Source organism: Phycodurus eques, chromosome 15, assembly GCF_024500275.1.
Source record: "Phycodurus eques isolate BA_2022a chromosome 15, UOR_Pequ_1.1, whole genome shotgun sequence".
Taxonomy (NCBI): domain Eukaryota; kingdom Metazoa; phylum Chordata; class Actinopteri; order Syngnathiformes; family Syngnathidae; genus Phycodurus; species Phycodurus eques.
In genome coordinates, this window is record NC_084539.1 from 8,723,971 (window position 1) to 8,741,628 (window position 17,658).

Here is a 17,658-nt window from a genome sequence, read left to right on the forward strand (position 1 = left end):
TGGTAGGGGACAAAGACGAGGCACCTTAGACTGCAAATGCCTCATTGCCATAGCAACTGTAAATAAGGATATTCAAGGAAGATTAAATGTGGCTGCAAGTTAAGGGTCTTTGCGTGAAGTGTGTTATTTGTCATCTCTTGACGCACTTTGCGCATCTGCTTCTTTGGAGGTTAGTCATCTGTCGACTTCATAGGGGAGTCAGGCAATCTTCTTCCTCTCCTTCTTTTTCTTCTTCTTCTTCTTCCTCTTCTTCGTTTTAGCGCAGGAATTGTTGTTCGGAGGTTCAATGACAGCTTTCCTGTTGGCCTCCATTGGGAGTCTGAGCACATTCAACCACAGATAAACATGATAGGATATTCTCAGTGGATATATTTAAAAGTTAACCAGATGATAGATATTATGCCCTTTAGTCCCCACAATTTAGAACAATGTGTCTTAGTAACATGTCTGTAGCTTGTTTTCATCAAAATACCCCAAGGATAAAAAAAATAAAATAAATTATTGCATACATTATATTTGTTTTAAATTTACTAGTTCAAGGCAATGAAATGCAGATTGCATTGAACCAGAAGTGCATACACATGTAACTGAATAGCTTAATACTTACTAGTATAGTCAGTGTCTTAGGCATGAGATGACAAATAAATATTTTGCAACACGAATGTCTATTTCTACAGGCATGTACAGGCTATGATTATAACTCTGAGAAATATAGTATGAGATGATTTTCCCTGCTGTGCTGCAATTAACTCATCTACTTTATGGGGGTGCGGCTTAGCAAAAGGTGAATTGGTTGGTTGATTCTTTCATGGCTGTATCTTGACTCTTGCTTAATGTCAGCTGGGATGGGATCTTCCATCCTTTTGCAGATGTAACCAGTGACAAGAATCTAATCCGTAAATCTTGACTTTAGAATAACTCAGGCAAATGAAGCGTGGAAGGTGTGTTCAAACAGCTGAAGGAAGTCACGCTGGCCTTTTCATGCTCAGATCGTTACACTGATAAATGTCTATGCGAGCTATCACCAGCCTATATCAAAGACCTCGTCAATAGCAAACAGAAGTGGCATTATTGACGTTATTTAACAGGTTGGTAACATACTGGGACAACTGAGACACCATTGCCATTTATATATTCTTCTCCTTTCTGGTTGTTTGTAGGCTACAGGCAACTATTTGTTCCTTTCTCAGGCAAGAAGCTTTGTTAGGTCACTAAAGTGGAAGCCTAAATGCATCACAGGTAGAGAGAGGTAGGTAGATTTGCATGATTTCCCACAGATGATCAGCAATGAAAAAATATATATAATACATTTATAAATAATCAACAATACATTGTAAAAATATACACAACAAATTAAAAAAGTAGAAAAATAAAAAATTATTTAATTAATAACAAATAAACTAAATATAATATAATATAAACTATAATACAATTATATTACTCAGAAAAATAAAAAAGCCAATCAGCAAGGAAAAATGTAAACACTCAATATAACAAGGAAACGGATAATAGCAAAAATAGACAAAAATAAAACCGTAAAAGAAAAATTAGCAATTTTAAAAAATGAAAATAAACTAGCCCTGCCAATGGCTGGCGACCAGTCCAGGCTGTACCCCGCCTCTTGCCCAGAGTCAGCTGGGAAAGGCTCCAGCACGCCCACGAGTGAAGATAAGCAGTTTGGAAAATGGATGGATGGAAAATGAACTAGAATGAAAATACAAAAATTGTAAGAAATACAAATAATCAAAAGAAAGAAAGAAAACTAGAAAAAAGATGCTATCAGCAGTCAGCAGTAATTTAATAATACAATTAATAGCAATAGTAAAAAATACAAATAAAAGATTAAAATGAGAAAGTGTAAAACAAAACGTGATTATATAATACCACAATTATTAATAGCAATAATAAAAAGAAATGTAACATAACTATTTTTAAAAGAATAACAGAAAACAAAGAAAAATTAGAAAAAAATAACTCGCGGATTCTGTGCAATGCTGTTTTTTTTTTTTCATAAGTCACCATATCGCAGGATTTTGAGTGTGTGCTGGAATTCTTTTTGTGGTAAAATAATCGCTTCCTAGCGTAAAACAAAACTGTCAAAAAAAATAATAATAATAATTTGAAAAAAAGAAAAATTCATTAAAACACATATAACAAAGCATAAAATGTACATAGTCTCCAGTACCACTGTGCATTATTGTATGTTTAGGCATTTAAAAGGAGAGTATAGAAAATGTTTCTAAGACTACGGGAGAGGTTGATAGGAGTGTGAGGAAGATTATTGAGTCTGAGGAAGTTCATACAACTTTAAAATGTGGGGATTACTAATACTTTAATTTAGTTGTATAGTATAATAACATAAAACAATACATAAATACGAATAGTCCATCCATTTTCTATAGCACTAATCCTCACGAGGGTCGCAGGGGGAGCTGGCGCCTATCTCAGCTGACTTTGGGAGAGAGGCGGTGCTCACCCTGGACTGGTCGCCAGCCCATTGTAGGTTAAATATTAATTTCCATTCATCCATCCATTTTCTGTACCGCTTATCCTCACTAGGGTCGCGGATTTAAAAAATACATTTAAAATAGACACCGTTATGCACTATGTGACTTCCTGTTGATCGGTCTGTTTTTAGCCATGCTTGGCACTGCATGCAGGTTTGGGGTTGCATGGGGTGGGGGGGTGGTACAGTCAGCCCTGCCCGCTGGCCTAGAGTCCATCCCATATTAATCAGATTTGCTGCAGCAGCCATATGTCCAAGCAGCGTGATAAACCCCCGGCTGCTACCTGGCACCCACAGGCCACTCTGTCAACAATAATGTGTGCTGGTGTAGTGGTTTGGGGAAATACATGGGGCTCCTGCATCACTAAAACACAACATATAAACATATTCCATCTGTTGTCTCAACAACACATCAAATGTTTCACACCGCTCCGAGGTGTCACATTATTTTATATATTTACCTCACGCTCACATAATGTGTCATTTTTTTCCTATTTTCTCCATACGAAATCATGTAAAGTGATTCATATTGAGTTCATATTGTTGCCATCATAAAATCTTTATTAACAATAAAGACAATGTTTTAAGTAACGTCTTCACTGTCATACAAATTTAAAGCTAACCAATGTATTATAAAACTAATTGAAACTAAAACTTATTTATTGCTGAGACATGAGTCATCCTGCTCATTAGCGGCTATGTGGTATTTACAAGAAAAAGAAAAAGAAAAAAAAACTATATGAATCATTTGTAATGACCTGGATTTCTGCATGAAATGTGGTCTGATCTTCATCCAAGTCACAACAATAGACAAACACAGTCTGCTTAAACTTTCAATCATTCATTCATTTTCCATAGGGCTAATCCTCACTCGGGTTGGTTGGTAGGGCGTGCTGGAGCCTATACCAGCTGACTCTGGGCGAGAGGTGGGGTACACCCTGAACTGGTCAATCGCAATGGCACATATAAACAAACATTCATTCGCATTCACATTCATACACGGGCTATTTAGAGTCTTCACATAACCTACCATGCATGTTTTTGGGATGTGCGAGGAAACCGGAGTACCTGGAGAAACCCCACGCAGGCACGGGGAGAACATGCTAACCAGTCGTTCCCCTGCTTAAACTTATACCACACAAACAGTTGTATTTTCATGTTTTACTACACACCATGTAAACGCAACAGTGCATGGTGGAAAAAGTATGTGAACCCGCAGACTAAGCTAATAAAAGTCAGAAGTAACCTCACATCTCACCCAAAGTCAGCTGGGATAGACTCCGGCACACCCGCGACAATAGTGAGGGTAAGCGATTTGGATGGATGGATGGATAGAAGTCAGCCAACCTGGAGTCCAATCAATGGGACAAGATTGGAGGTGTTGGTTAAAGATGCTCTGCCTGATGCGAACCATACCTTCCACAAAAGATCTCTCCGAAGACACGTTATAAAAGTATGTCTAAAAGCCTTGATGTTCATCAGTCCATGTTCAGACAGATTGTCTGTAAATGGAGAAAGTTCAGTATCGTTGCTGCTCTCCATAGGAGTGGCATTCCATTAAAGATGACTGTAAGAGCACAGTGCAGAATGTTCATTGCGGTGAAGAAAAATCCTTGCATGCCGGCTAAAGACTGACAGAAATCTATGAACAAACAGCAATTTGATGTAAAACACCAAACAAGAATGCGTGTCATTTGAGGATGCTACGGAGGAAGCCACTGCTGTGCAATAAATAAATAAATCAACGCTACAAGTTTGCCGTTTGCAAATGAACACCTGGATGTTCCACAGCTCTACCGCCGAACTATGTTGAGGTCCGATGAAACCAAAGTTGAGTTGTTTGGAAAGAACACACGATGCTATCTGTGGAGGGAAAAAAGTCAAAGCACACCACCATCAAAACCTCATCTCAACTGTGAAATATGGTGGAAGGAGCATCATCGTTTGGGAATGCTTTGCTTCCTCAGAGACTGCCATCCATCTATGGGTCAATCTATCTATCGATGGGTCAATCTATCTAATCTACTTTTTCCATGCTGCATTGTGAATATTTACATGTTGTGTTCAATAAAAACATGGAAAGATATAATTCTTTGTGTGGTATTAGTTAAACAGACTCTGTGTGTCTATTGTTGTGACTTGTTGAAAATCAGGTCACCTTTTATGACCAATTTATGCAGAAAGCCAGGTACTGTTATTCCAAAGACTTCACATACTATATCTTGCTACTATATGTTAACATTTGCTTGTTATAGTGAATACAATTGATTAATTGTATTGATCATATTGTATTGAGCGTGGAGGCAACTGGATATCGTGATAAGTTCTCTTTTTTTGTTCTATGAATCATTATCATCACACAAAATAAGTTAACCACTGTGTAATAAAACCGATATCATTTGAGCTGCATATTATTACAGATGAATATTGATGTTGAGAGTCTGACATATGAACCATTATCCTATAATCCATGCATCTTCTCAAAATTCTGCATTTCCTCCAGGAAGCACACGACTGCTGTCACATGACCAGGAGACTGTGAAAATCGTCATGAAGGAGCTGCATCAACGTTTCTTCTGTGCCACTCACACTGCAACACTGTTCTTATCACTGGCCACATTATATGGTCTTGGCTCTCCATTAAGCACCGTAAATGATCAGCCTTAGCTGTGACTACTTGTTTAAAAATGAGCATTATGGAAAAAAAAAAAAAAAGAGCTGACACAACGTTTAACGATGGTTAATACATCACAACATATTATGGCAACCTCCATGTGGCATCCAAATATGCCCCCCAGTGGTTGTGAGCAGTGCTAGTGTGACATCAGTGCTATCCGATTGGATTACTGACAATGCTTGACTCACGCAACTCCTTTTGTGTCTTTGAATGGATTGAAAATGTATTATTTAATTAAAGCAATAGATTAAGTCCTGGACTAAAAAAAAACTAATTTAGTAGATAATAACTGTCAATCGACAATCATCTTTGATTAAAAAAAATTTAATTATAGAGCTATCTATCATCATCATAAAAACTATATTAATAGTTAAATTGTTAAAGTTATTGCTCTTATTAAAATATACATATTGTTATGCTGTACAGCTATAAATTATTTAAAATCTATTTTTAAGGTATTTCGAAATGATTACTTAGTAAAATAAAAAAAATGAAAATGAACACATCCATCCATCCATTATACGAGCCGCGTATCCTCACAAGGGTCGCGGGAGTGCTGGAGCCTCTCCCAGCTATCTTCGGGCGAGAGGCGGGGTACACCCTGAACTGGTCGCCAGCCAACCAATAGCTAATATACAAACCTGATTTATTATTGTATTACTGACCATTTATACAAATGTACAAACTTACATCAACAGTATATTTTACATTCTGTATGTCAATACTAATGTGTGACAAAGGGCTTATAGAGTGCAATAATGATCAGTGGTACTGTATATATGGAGGAGCATCATCATCAGCCATCAACGTGAACTGCAGATAACCCCACGACGTGCACGCGCACTCACACAAGGTATAGAAAACATACACTGTACAAAAATGTCGCCAGGGCTGGGTGCGCGCGCGCGTGTGTATGGTGTGCGTGCGCGCACACGGGAGCGCGCCGGCGAAGGGGGCTCCGGGGTTAGCGTCTCGGTGTTGGCGTTGAGTGCCGATGAAGGATGAGCTTCTCGGGCGTCCATCCCGCCGATGCTCGCTCGTCTTGTGGCCAACTCTCGCGCACCCTCTGGTGCTCGCTCCCCGCCTGCCGAACTTCTTCTTCTCCTTCTCCTCCTTTGTGTGGCCCGCTCGTCACATTCTCATTGTTGTTGTGGAGGTGGTGGTGTTGGTGGTGGTGGTGCTCGTCTTCCTGCTCTTCCTTCCTCCTCCCCGCGTGTGATAGCGAGCCGCTCGGCGGAGGAGCTCAGGTCATCTGCAGCTGCGGCGGCGAAGAAGAAGAAGAAGAAGAAGGAGGAGGAGAAGAAGAAGAAGAAGGAGAAGCAGGAGGAAAGATGGCGATCACACACTAGCCGGAGCGGGCGCACGCATGAGACCAACAACTTTGGAGGAGAAGGAGAAGATTGTAGCGGTGAGTTTTGACCGTTTATTCGCTGTATTTTGTCGCGCTTTATCAGCGGCGACGCGATTCCACTTTCATGGAGGGGGCGCTTTCGTTGGGGCTTTCAAGGTCTTGTGAGAACGTCGCCATTGGTGGATCATGGGATAGCTTTGCGCCTCATGCGTGACCTGGAAAGAGCTTGACCCCCTTCCCTCTTCTTCTTCCTCCACGGGGAGGCTTCTTTTCGTCTTCGTTTTTTTAATGGCCACCATGTAAGCTCAAAGTCAAGTGTCTTCTCCTCACTCCCCGGTTCGTTCGCGCTTGTGTCCGTCAGTTCATAGAAAGAAATGGACGTTGAGGCTTATTTTATGACCCTCTTCCACCTAAAAAAACGCCAGAGGGATTAGTGAGAAAGTCGGGAGGAGAAGCCACAGTACGGATGGTTGTCCTCTCTTGTGTCCTCCATTAGTAGTTGCCATGCAAGTGTCCAAGCATGAGCAGGATATGTTCCCCCTCCCTCTTCCCTAAATCTGGTGGCCATTTTTTACCCCCCTCCCCCTTGTCTCCACTGGATGATGGTGATGCAAATGTGCTGTCATTGTGTTCTTGTGGCTCCTGGCTGCCAGTCGCTGGTCTTGGGTCAGGTGCTTGCATTTTTTTTTTTTTTTTTTTTTTTTTTTTTTTAATACAGTGTGGAGTTCCAAGCATAAAATGGAGGCTGGCAGATGAGTCTTCCGGGGGGCGTGGAGGGGGGGCAGAGGGGCAGAACAAAGGTGGTGTTTGACATGGAGCTGCAGGGCCAGACAGATGGACGAGGAAGTAGTAGAAGAAGCAGCAGAAGAAATCAGACTGCCATCTTCAGTTGGGCTCAGGAAACTTGTCGCATATATATATATATATATATATATATATATATATATATATAAAATCTCTATCATTTATTATTAGCGACACCAAGGAAGTGTATTTTTATGCAAAAACTACTTGATAGACTTACATCAAACTTGAAATTTCTTTATTATTATTAAATTATAGTATGGCTCAAAGCATAATAATCAACAATTGATCGTCAGCAGTGGAATTGATCCCTGATTAATCATGTCTAGAAGCAGTTGCGCCAAAAAAATGCTGTGCACTACTCAACAGTGGCCAGCAGAGGCACTGTTGTTCTTGTTTGAGCTCAACGAAATTGTGGCACGAAGAACAACATGACCTCAGCTGTGGGACATTGTGTCTTACTGATGCACTTCAGTCTCTTCTAGTACCACAAGTGGTAACACAATGCACATTCATACATGAGCTACTATCGGTTAAATCTCCCCAGTCACTCCCCATGAAGACTCCCTGACTTGAGGTACAGCAGCACAGTGACAATTCCTCTGGTCAACACCCATCAGTTCAGAATATTTAAAGATTCTACCTTCTCATGAAAAAGATAAAACATTTATAGCAAATGACTAATTCATTTATTATTTTTCCACATGATTGATCAAGGCAATGTAGTCAAATACCTGTCCCTCAGAACCAGAATATTTGTATTCATCACTGAAGTTACTTTAGTTTTTCCAACAGATAGCATCCCCATTGTTATCTCAATTACTGCCACCTGCAGGGCTAGAATAGAACATCATTGACTCGCCTAGGGTGTTTATTTTCCCGCAATACATTTTTATTACAGAAGAACAAGTTTTACACTAAGAGAGAGGAATGTACAACTATTTGGAATGATTGTTCAGCCTTAAGAGAGGTCTGTGCCGTACAGGATAGTCGTAATGTTGTCGTTAAAAATACTCATTGGTCGTAAGTTATCAGTATTTTCCATCATTTTACACTAAGAAAGGGTTCCCACTTCCTGCGAGAACTTGAAACGTCTTAAAATGTTTTACTGTTCTCTTTGTTCAGCCTTGGTGGAAATCTGCGCTTCACTGACTTGGCAGAATGTCAGCAGTCCTGATGATGGTACCACTACAATACTATTTCACATCATTCTAGTAATACAGGTTCCCGTAAGGGTTGAACCTCCTTAAAATCCTTGACCTTGCCACAAAGTACTTTAAAGTGCTCATTGTTTGGCCTTGACTGGGATCTATACTTTTCTGAGTTGCCATAATATTAGCAGTTCCATTTATAGTACCATTACAATCTTATTCCATGTCATTGCAACTACGGAAGGGTTCTCAAGAGGGCTTGAAATGTCTTGAAATGCTTGAATTTTCTTAAACCCTTCTCTTAAAATGTCAGCAGCAAGCAAACACTCTGAGGATATATGCGCTTTACTTTGAATGTACATATTTCATATTCAGATAAACAAGCCATTTACCCTAGCTGCACAGTACTGGACAAGCTTGAAAATTCACCTTGAAAATAATTGAATGAAAATGGCAGATGAACCCAGCAAGTTTGCAACTATTACCACTATTTGTTTTGTTCTGTCATTCAACAACCAAACTCAACTATCTCTTTCAACTCAAGTACTTGATGCAGACGGACGCTCACGTTGACTCGTTGTTTTTCCAAAATGGTTACTTCCTGTTCGGAGATTTTCCATGACCGTAGTGCTTGGTCATGTAAGGACTTTTTGGTTCTCTAGAGCGAACCTCTCAGTGATGGTAAAGCGGAAAATGTGAGCATAGAACTGAAAGTTAACATCTTGCCTGCTCAGTAATATAGTGCGGCAATAAAGATGAAAAAAGACGATGTATTCCACCAGCATGTTATGCTATTGTCAATCATCATTTAAGACTGACTATTTTATTGTTTCGTGTTATTATTAAGTGGTTTGCTTCTTTTTACACTTGTATGGCTGTTAAAGAATGTTAAAAGGGTCAACCTTGGATGTTTTTGTGATTAAGGAATGTGCTGATAAACCTCCATATCAAAAGTCTTCCACATTGAAGAGTTTTGATTTGGCGCTACTTAAATGAGGAATTGAATGGACACTTTTGCAGCAGCGTTTGATTGTGATGGTAATGACTGATGGACACTTGATGACTGGTGTTTACATATGCTGACCGCTGCAGTGTTTCTTTTGACTGTGGTTAATGTTCAACTAAGTGTGAAGTAATGGCGCACAGTCCAAGTAAGGAAGTTCTCAAGATGTGCCTCATGTTGTGGCCACTTCGACTTAAATGACTTTCCTCAGAAAAATACCCTGAAGGCGTTCAGCCTATCAGGAGTGTGTGTTGGTGTTCTGCAGTGGTGACGGTTGTGTGCAATGTTGCTGACGAGCAGGGTGTGTTTGTGTGTGTGAGAGCTTGACATGCGGTGTGCTGCGACAGCGCCCAGGCTGTGGAGAGCCATCCAAATCAAAATGGTGGCGATGCTCCTTCTCTCCCCCTGGCGTGGCAGGTTCCTCGAGGAGGAGCCGGCAGGAATCTGCTGCGCTCGACACATTTCTCTGGCCGGCCGCTGCGGTGTTGGTGGACGAGCCCTGTGCTCTCCCAACTCTGGGGTGGTGTTATGGCCTCACTAGAAGCTGTTGTTGTTAACTTTCAACACTTTGCCACGGAGTGCGCTCGCGTTACCATAACTGGCATTTTCAGAACAGTCGTTTGTTTTTCGGGACTCAAGCTAAGGTCTGTGACTGGTAACCAAGTAATTCAAATCAATTTGAAACAAAAATTAGTTGTAGGGCCAAAGGGTTACATCACATTAACTGTAGCGGCAATGTTTTAAGTAACTAATGTAAACATTATTAATGGTCATATAATTGTAAAAAGAAGGTGACCATGATACTATTATAACATTGAAGCAATAAAACATTCAGTCTTACACGATTAACAAGGGCGTAATGCAAAGTCATGTCGCAGATGTCTAGCGCATCTCACTTTTTAACATTCTTCATTGTCCTAAAAGTGTACAAATAACTGCTGTTAAAGGTAATACATTAAAACAATGTCTTAACTTCAATGGTGCAATAAAGGTCAAAATGTAAACGATTAATTGAATATATTGATTAGAAAAAAGTTGAAGCAAATACTCTGCCTCGAAAGTTTGCACGGATCATTTTTCTACACAGACAAATGTTACTGCAGTCGCTCGCACGCACCACTCTGTGTCGAAATAAGTTGGTGTGATGGCAGTGAGCCAGGAGGGAAGAGTCTGTAAAACACACTTAAAAAAGAAGATAAAGTGCAGTCTGTCTATTGCAAATGAGAACTTACTACAACAGCACGTCTATGATTGTCCACACAAGCTAACCTCTAATTTAATATAGCCTACCACTGTTAGGTAGAATGTATTTTAATGCCCTCGCAAGTAGTCAAGGATGGATGCAGTCATCGTTGTACTTTCAATGGCTTTATTGAACAAACTAACAAAAGAAAGAATTAAACAATACATTCACACACTAGTTGCTACAGCCACGTCCAGGCACTCAATGTGCAGATTGGCTAACCTGAGCTAACAACGGCTTACTACACTCATGCTGATAGCACACATTTTGTGTTTGTATTGTTTTTTAATAATGCTAAATACATTTTTATCAGATTTCTTAATTGATGGGATAATCGCTAGAATACTCTTATAAAAATATTCGATAGCTGCAGCCCTATTAGTCACACAAGTGTAAAAACAAACTAACCACTGTAAGACATAAGAAAACATTCTACGTTAACTTTGATTTAGTGACGTTATATATCGAATGTGAGTCCGCTAATGTCGCGTAGCTTCCCAATGTACTGTATTCTCTTTTGGATTAAGTGGCGTTAAAAAAGCCAAAGATGGCAAAATGCAGGCAGAGCTAATTCTTTGATGCTTGCTGATCTGAGGACTTGTGACATTAAAAACTAAAGTTTTATTTGATATCGTGCACCACGGTGCTTCGAACACTGATGTTTTGGGGGACTTCAGAGGTGTATTTAGTAAATTATTTTAAAACACTGACTTGACTTGACAATACCATTAAGACCCAACATGATGTATGGATAAACATTCATCCTGTTGTACAAAATGTTCATCCATCCATTTTCTGTACCGCTTATCATCACTAGTGTCACTGGCGTGCTGAAGCCTATCCCAGCTATCTTCGGGCCAGAGGCAGGGTACACCCTGAACTGGTCTCCAGCCAATCACAGGGCGCACATAAACAACCAGTCGCACTCACATTCACACCTACGGGCAATTTAGAGTCTTCAATTAACCTACCATGCATGTTTTGGGATGTGGGAGGAAACTTGAGTACCTAGAGAAAACCCAAGCAGGCACAGGGAGAGGCACTCCACACAGGTGAGGCCGGATTTGAACTCGGGTCCTCAGAACTGTGAGGCGGATGTGCAAACCAGTCATCCATCGTGCCGCCACAAAAATGTTCACACCAGTATAATTAAATTTAGAACATAAGAGTATGCAATGTGCTATTGCCTCGGGGTGTTGACTTTAATCATTCACATTTGAGTAGTTTTTTAAATTTATTTTTTTTCCCCCCCTACGTGTTGTAAGCTATCTTGTTTAATGGCTTCAGGAGACTTGGGATTGGGATCGTTACGGTGGTGCGATATCGCGATGAAGCCGCTGATTTATATTATTTGTGGCAAACAATGACAGACAGCCCCGTGCCAAAAATGGGATTTAAGGGTCTGCAAGTGAAATTGTCTTTTGTGATAAAAATGAATTGCTGTTCCCTATTGAATATTGGAAGCAACTGCGATGACACTGACAAAACAAAATGTTAGCGTGCAACCAGAACATCATGTGCTTGTTTTTATCTTTTGATGTGATTAAAGCAAAGACTGAATAAACCTTGTTGTTACTTTCAATAAGACAAGCCCATGCACACATCTATGGCTTAATGTTCTTTTGAGATTCTTATTTATTTATTTATTTTACCTAGTTTGTGTGCGCTTATCTGTTGATAAACTAACTTTTCCATACATGATTTCCTTGCTCTTTGCTTCTGTAAAAGTATGTAAATTACATAGCAGTTTAAAGATGAGCTAGGGTTGGATAGAACTGGATTTTTAACAAGGAACATTGAAACTAAAGTCGAATACATGTCAGAATTGGACCAAATTTCTCAAAAGTGGCATACAATCGCTCTGTTTGAAACGCCACAATGCATGACATTGCATTGAAAGCATTAAAACCAAGAACTGGAAATGGAACATGTTAGCATTATTCTGAATTTAGAAAGGAATACAGGTGCTTGGTATAGTACAGCTAAGTTGTCTGATAATTTAAAAAACAATAATTATCAAAGGTTATTATTTTTGCCCTTTAACAAGAACACCTGTTAACTTATTTTTACACTTGTACGACAGTGAATATTGTACAAAGGGTGCGACCAAAATGGATCATCTTGCAATGTAAAAAAAGTTACCTCTTTATACTGGTTGCTCAGCAAAGTATGGCCAGGTCGATAATAATAAGGAAAAAGACATCAAATTCAAAGGTGACTTGATTTTTTTTCATGGATGGATGAATCTAATATCCATTGGTTAGCTGCTTTTTCCTGTACACGTATGACAGTTAAGAATGTCAAAAACCACAATGCATTCAAGAAGTATTTCTTCGAGGTGATTTGTATGGTGATGAGTGTCAGTAATCCATTTCCCTTATCATATCCCCATCACGCAAAGAACACTTTTTTAAATGTATTTATTTTTTTAATTTAAGTTTTGTATGACAGTTAAGGATGTTAAAGAAAAATATGTAAATAGACTTGTCATCGAAGTGCCGTTAACTTTAATCCCGGTAATCCAATTCCCTATTGGCAAACATCACAAGTATTTTTTTTATGTCTTCTGATTAACTTTTTATACTTGTATGGCATGGTACTTAAAACATTGCCTGTATTGTTAATACATGTTTTATGAGGAACATATTAATTTTCCATTATTTCCTAAGGGAAATATTTATTTTAAACGGCAACAAATTGTTGGTTAACCTCAGATGTTTCGCTGTATTTTGGTATTATTAAAAACGAATAATCGTTTGGATGTAGTAAGGACTTGTGTGTATGAAGCCCATCACTCTCTCTCTCTCTCCTGGTCTCTCATGGCACTCCTCCATTCTTCTCCACCTGGGGCAGCTAAGGGAGGCTCAGACAAAAGCAAATTGAAATGCTCTAGTGAGTGCTTTCTTGACATGATGCACAGCTCATGAGATGCAGGCCGGCCCTTCTGCTGCTGCTACTACTGCTCTCGTTACGCCACTTGCTTCCTTCTCCTTGTGTGTATGCTCAAGAAAACCCAATAGCCGTGTAGCAAAATGTCACTAAAAGTTGGTAGTTTACCACTCTACAAGTCCAGACAGCGTAAATGTCTTCTTGGTTCTTCATTAGTTTATGTACAGTGTACTGTACGTTATAGCAATACGTGATGAATTTCAGTATGCTTTGGTTCAAATTTGAGTCCCTGGTTGAAACTACCGTGCTTCAGCTTCATGTTAGGGTTAAACTTCAACAAGGAAGTAGTGTGTGTGTGTGTGTTTGCGCGTGTGCGTTAGAGAGAGAGAGGTGTCTTTCCAGTTTCTGTTGTCAGTTGCCACGTTACACCACTGCCAAACTGGTTCCTCTTCTCTGCTTTATATCAGAACATCAACAGTCTCAATGTCGACTTCTCCCTTGTGGGAAGAAAAAAAAAAAGGTAGCTCAGTGTCTTTATCAGCAGGCCTATCAACACGCTGAGCATTCTGGATCTGGTTTGGATGGAGATTGAGTGTTGTTGCTGATAAAAGCCCACCAACACGCTCAGGTTTCCTGCCCTAAATTCAGGATTTATGGTCCTCCTCCTAGTAAGATACAGTGAACCCACACTCTGTCAGCCCAAAGCTGCCTGTGGTGGGGAGGGAAATAGAAAAAAACAACCCTCTGAATTCTTTGGAGACGGCCGTTCCTTGGGCACTGTGGTGCCACGGGACAAGGCCTTCATTGAGCTGGAACAGGAGCGGTCTTGTAGAAAGGATGCACTGGCTGGAAGCAACAGAGCTGTCCAAGGACGATTAAATATTTAGGAGTTTGGAAAGGAGGTCTCGGTGGTAAGTTAATATTGATGGCTCTCTCTCATCTTTCCCACCCCCGTCTCAACTTGTTGAGTTACCTCAAGAGGTCCCAACCTGGGGAGGAACCTGCTCTAAACTTAGCCCTATCTTTTTAAAGCTTTGCCACCACCTTCACAAGCATTCCTGCAACAAACCGCTTGGACTTTTTCACTCCTAATTGCATCCTGCATCCATTTTACTCTCTTCTGTGGAATAGTCCATCCAAACGTGCTGCTAAACCTCTCCCACTTGCTGTGAGCAGGAGTCTTTGAAATGCTGACTTCCTTGAATGCCTGACAGTGTTTACTGGCACTTGTCCATTCAGGATAATTTACAAGAAACCCTTTTGTGCATCTCAAAAGCTTTTTTGATTTTTTTTTTAAATCAATACTTTTATGGCACATTGGAAACAGCATGGGCATTGTACCCATTAGATGCAAAGATAGAATTAATAATCACATTATAATTGGCTGTTGGACCTCCAAGTGGGACTGTGTGATAGTTGGTCCTATATTTTGAGATAAGATGACAACGTTGGATTGATTTATGTCAGGAAATTGTTTCCTAGGGCAGATTGCTGTGTGGAATGCAAGGTTTCCTGGCGTGATTGTCCTTGTGGAAAAACACTTCCTGGTTTCTCGCCACGACCTGTCCTTGGACATTTCTACACGAGCTTGAGACTTAAGTGGTGTGTTGTGTGGTTGTGTGTTCGCTCTAGGAGGAATGAGTGAATCACATTTACAGTAACTGGATTGGTTATTTTTAACAATTGGACAGCTTATTGAGAATTCACAATAATTACATTTTGTTCAACCAAATAAGAAATTACTTGGCAACCTATTGTTATCAACACGACCAGGAAGGTTGCTTACCCCGGGATTGGTGTGTCTGTCTGTTAGCCGGGCTATGCTGAAATACTGAAGGTGGGATATTATTTGATGGGCCAAGGGAGAAATCATTCACTGTATGACTCTTTCCAAATTTCTTTGTAGGCTGACACAAAAGCCATGTGGAACAGAACGGTGTTCTGGGATAGGAATCATAGAGTATCTCACAATATGGTAATTTGCCATGAATAGAGAGTATCACCAAACTGTGATTATGTGATAGCACCATTTCACAGTTTTCACAATGTTGTCTTAACAGCACAATCTGCTTTTATTCCTGAACATCTTTCACGTCGAACCAACCAAAGCAGGAATTGTGTGCATTTTCACACAGCAAAGCAGCTTTCCACAGATGATTAGATGCATCTAGAGACAAGTGTTTGGGTGTTGAACATCCCACCCCTGTCACTCGTGACACTACTTCCAAATCTGGGCAATTCACGGATAGATTGTGACACCACAATTCCGTATCAGAGCTGTTGACACTCAACAGTAGTATGGAGAAAAGCCGACTACACGTTGTGTGAAACAAACGCTAAAAACATTTATAACAGCTGTCTTGCCAGTCCTGAATAATGTGACGCAATAAAATATTTTCATTGGTTGTTGAGATGAAGTCTTGATGGTACATGGAAAGGATTGCTCAGATCCATATTACATTTAAATTTCAAAATATGCATTGGTTTAGAGTCGGCGACAATGATATTTAATGCTGGTGTAGCGATATCATCCAATAAGAGATACCAATGCGATAAGTTGCAATATTTTGTAAGTTGCAATATTTTGTTCCTTCAACACAGCAAAATGTATAATTTATTGTTTGCTCGATAGTCTGTTTTAGAGAAATTTTTCTTTGATCTTGAGGGAAGAATCCTCTGAAAGAAGCCAAATATATCTAGGGACTCCTATGTACATATAATTGTAAAAATAATCACGCTTTGGGCTATTAATTGAAGCGTGTTCTGTGAACCAGTCATGTTAAGATGGAATGTTTATTCATGATCTACAGAAAGGATTATGTTACTTCGATATTCTAAATGTGAGGGCACCCGTATTTGATGTCCACAGGAACTTGGACATGTGTCTCGCAGGCTTGTATGACAGGGTGATTCAAATCTCCAAATTTAGAGCCACTAGTTTCCAGTGTTCTCTCGGCGGCCATCATCTTCTGCTGACCGGCAGTGATGACTATCTGCAGAGGAACCAGCAGGAAAGTTTAAACATTTCCATGTGTGTAACAAAGCGAGCAGAGGCAGCAGCTCTTCTCTCTGCTCTCGAAGGGCCAGCCAAAGACCTCCAGGAGCATAAAATGGTGGACGGTTGTGCCACCGATACTCCAGCGTGATTGGTTGTGTGTTCTTGGCCGCAGTGGGGCTCCAGTGTGAAATAGAGCCCTCTGTGTGGAGCATTGGCCTGGGCCCTGGCTGTGATGCAGAAGATAATTCTGGGCGCCCCAAGAGAGAGACGAGGAAGCAGCCAAGTGAAGTGACTGTACACCAAAAAAAAAGGTTGAGCATACTTTCAGACAACTCCAGCCATGCATGTCTGGTTCCTCTTCTCTCTCTGCTAAACCCATTGGACTTGAGATGTTCATTGTATTTGTGCATTGGCTTTAAAACAAAATGGCTAAGAAGAAAGGGTTAAAGGATGACATCGTAAAGCCATACATTATCACAGCTACACCCCACACCCCTGGTCTGAATCAGTTGGTGGTATGAATGGGCATGTTAATTGATGGTTAATTATTATGTCAGTTGTGTAGAATTGATTGATTCAATGGAGAGCACTACTTGGCTATAACGAGCAGAGGTACTGTTAATTCAGTTTCAATTAGTTTGCTAGGACATTCCAGAGAGATATTCTTCCCGAAATTAATCAAGGTATGAAGGTAAATACCTCTCAGCCGATCCATCCCTAGTTGATTTGTTTGTCCAGTGAACCAAACCAATGAACGAAAATGCAAACCAAGAACTTTGGCGAGTGCACTTTAACAGGATGTTAGGTAAGGTTTCATTTAGGGCTATCACTATTGAATCTTTTTAGAATTGATTCTGCTATTGGTTGACTAATCCTATAATAATCCCCCCCCCCCCCCCCCCCCCCCCCGATATTACAGAAAAATATAAAATATACAGTGCCATTAAAAAGTATTGATCCCCTTCTCAAATTCTTATTTTTGGATAGTTTCCCCACTCTAATCTTTTAAGATCATCAAACAAATGTAAATATCAAA

The 17,658-nt window shown here is 40.1% G+C and overlaps 1 protein-coding gene across 3 annotated transcripts in view; it reads left to right on the forward strand.

Moving 5' to 3' along the window:
• The first annotated feature begins 6,121 nt into the window (after window positions 1–6,121).
• znf462 (zinc finger protein 462) overlaps window positions 6,122–17,658 on the forward strand; it is a 69,498-nt gene continuing 57,961 nt past the window's right edge. For all 3 annotated transcript variants that reach the window (XM_061697447.1, XM_061697449.1, XM_061697450.1), the window contains exon 1: window positions 6,122–6,591. The gene's annotated coding sequence lies outside the window, so the exon portion shown is untranslated. The remainder of the gene's footprint in view (window positions 6,592–17,658) is intronic.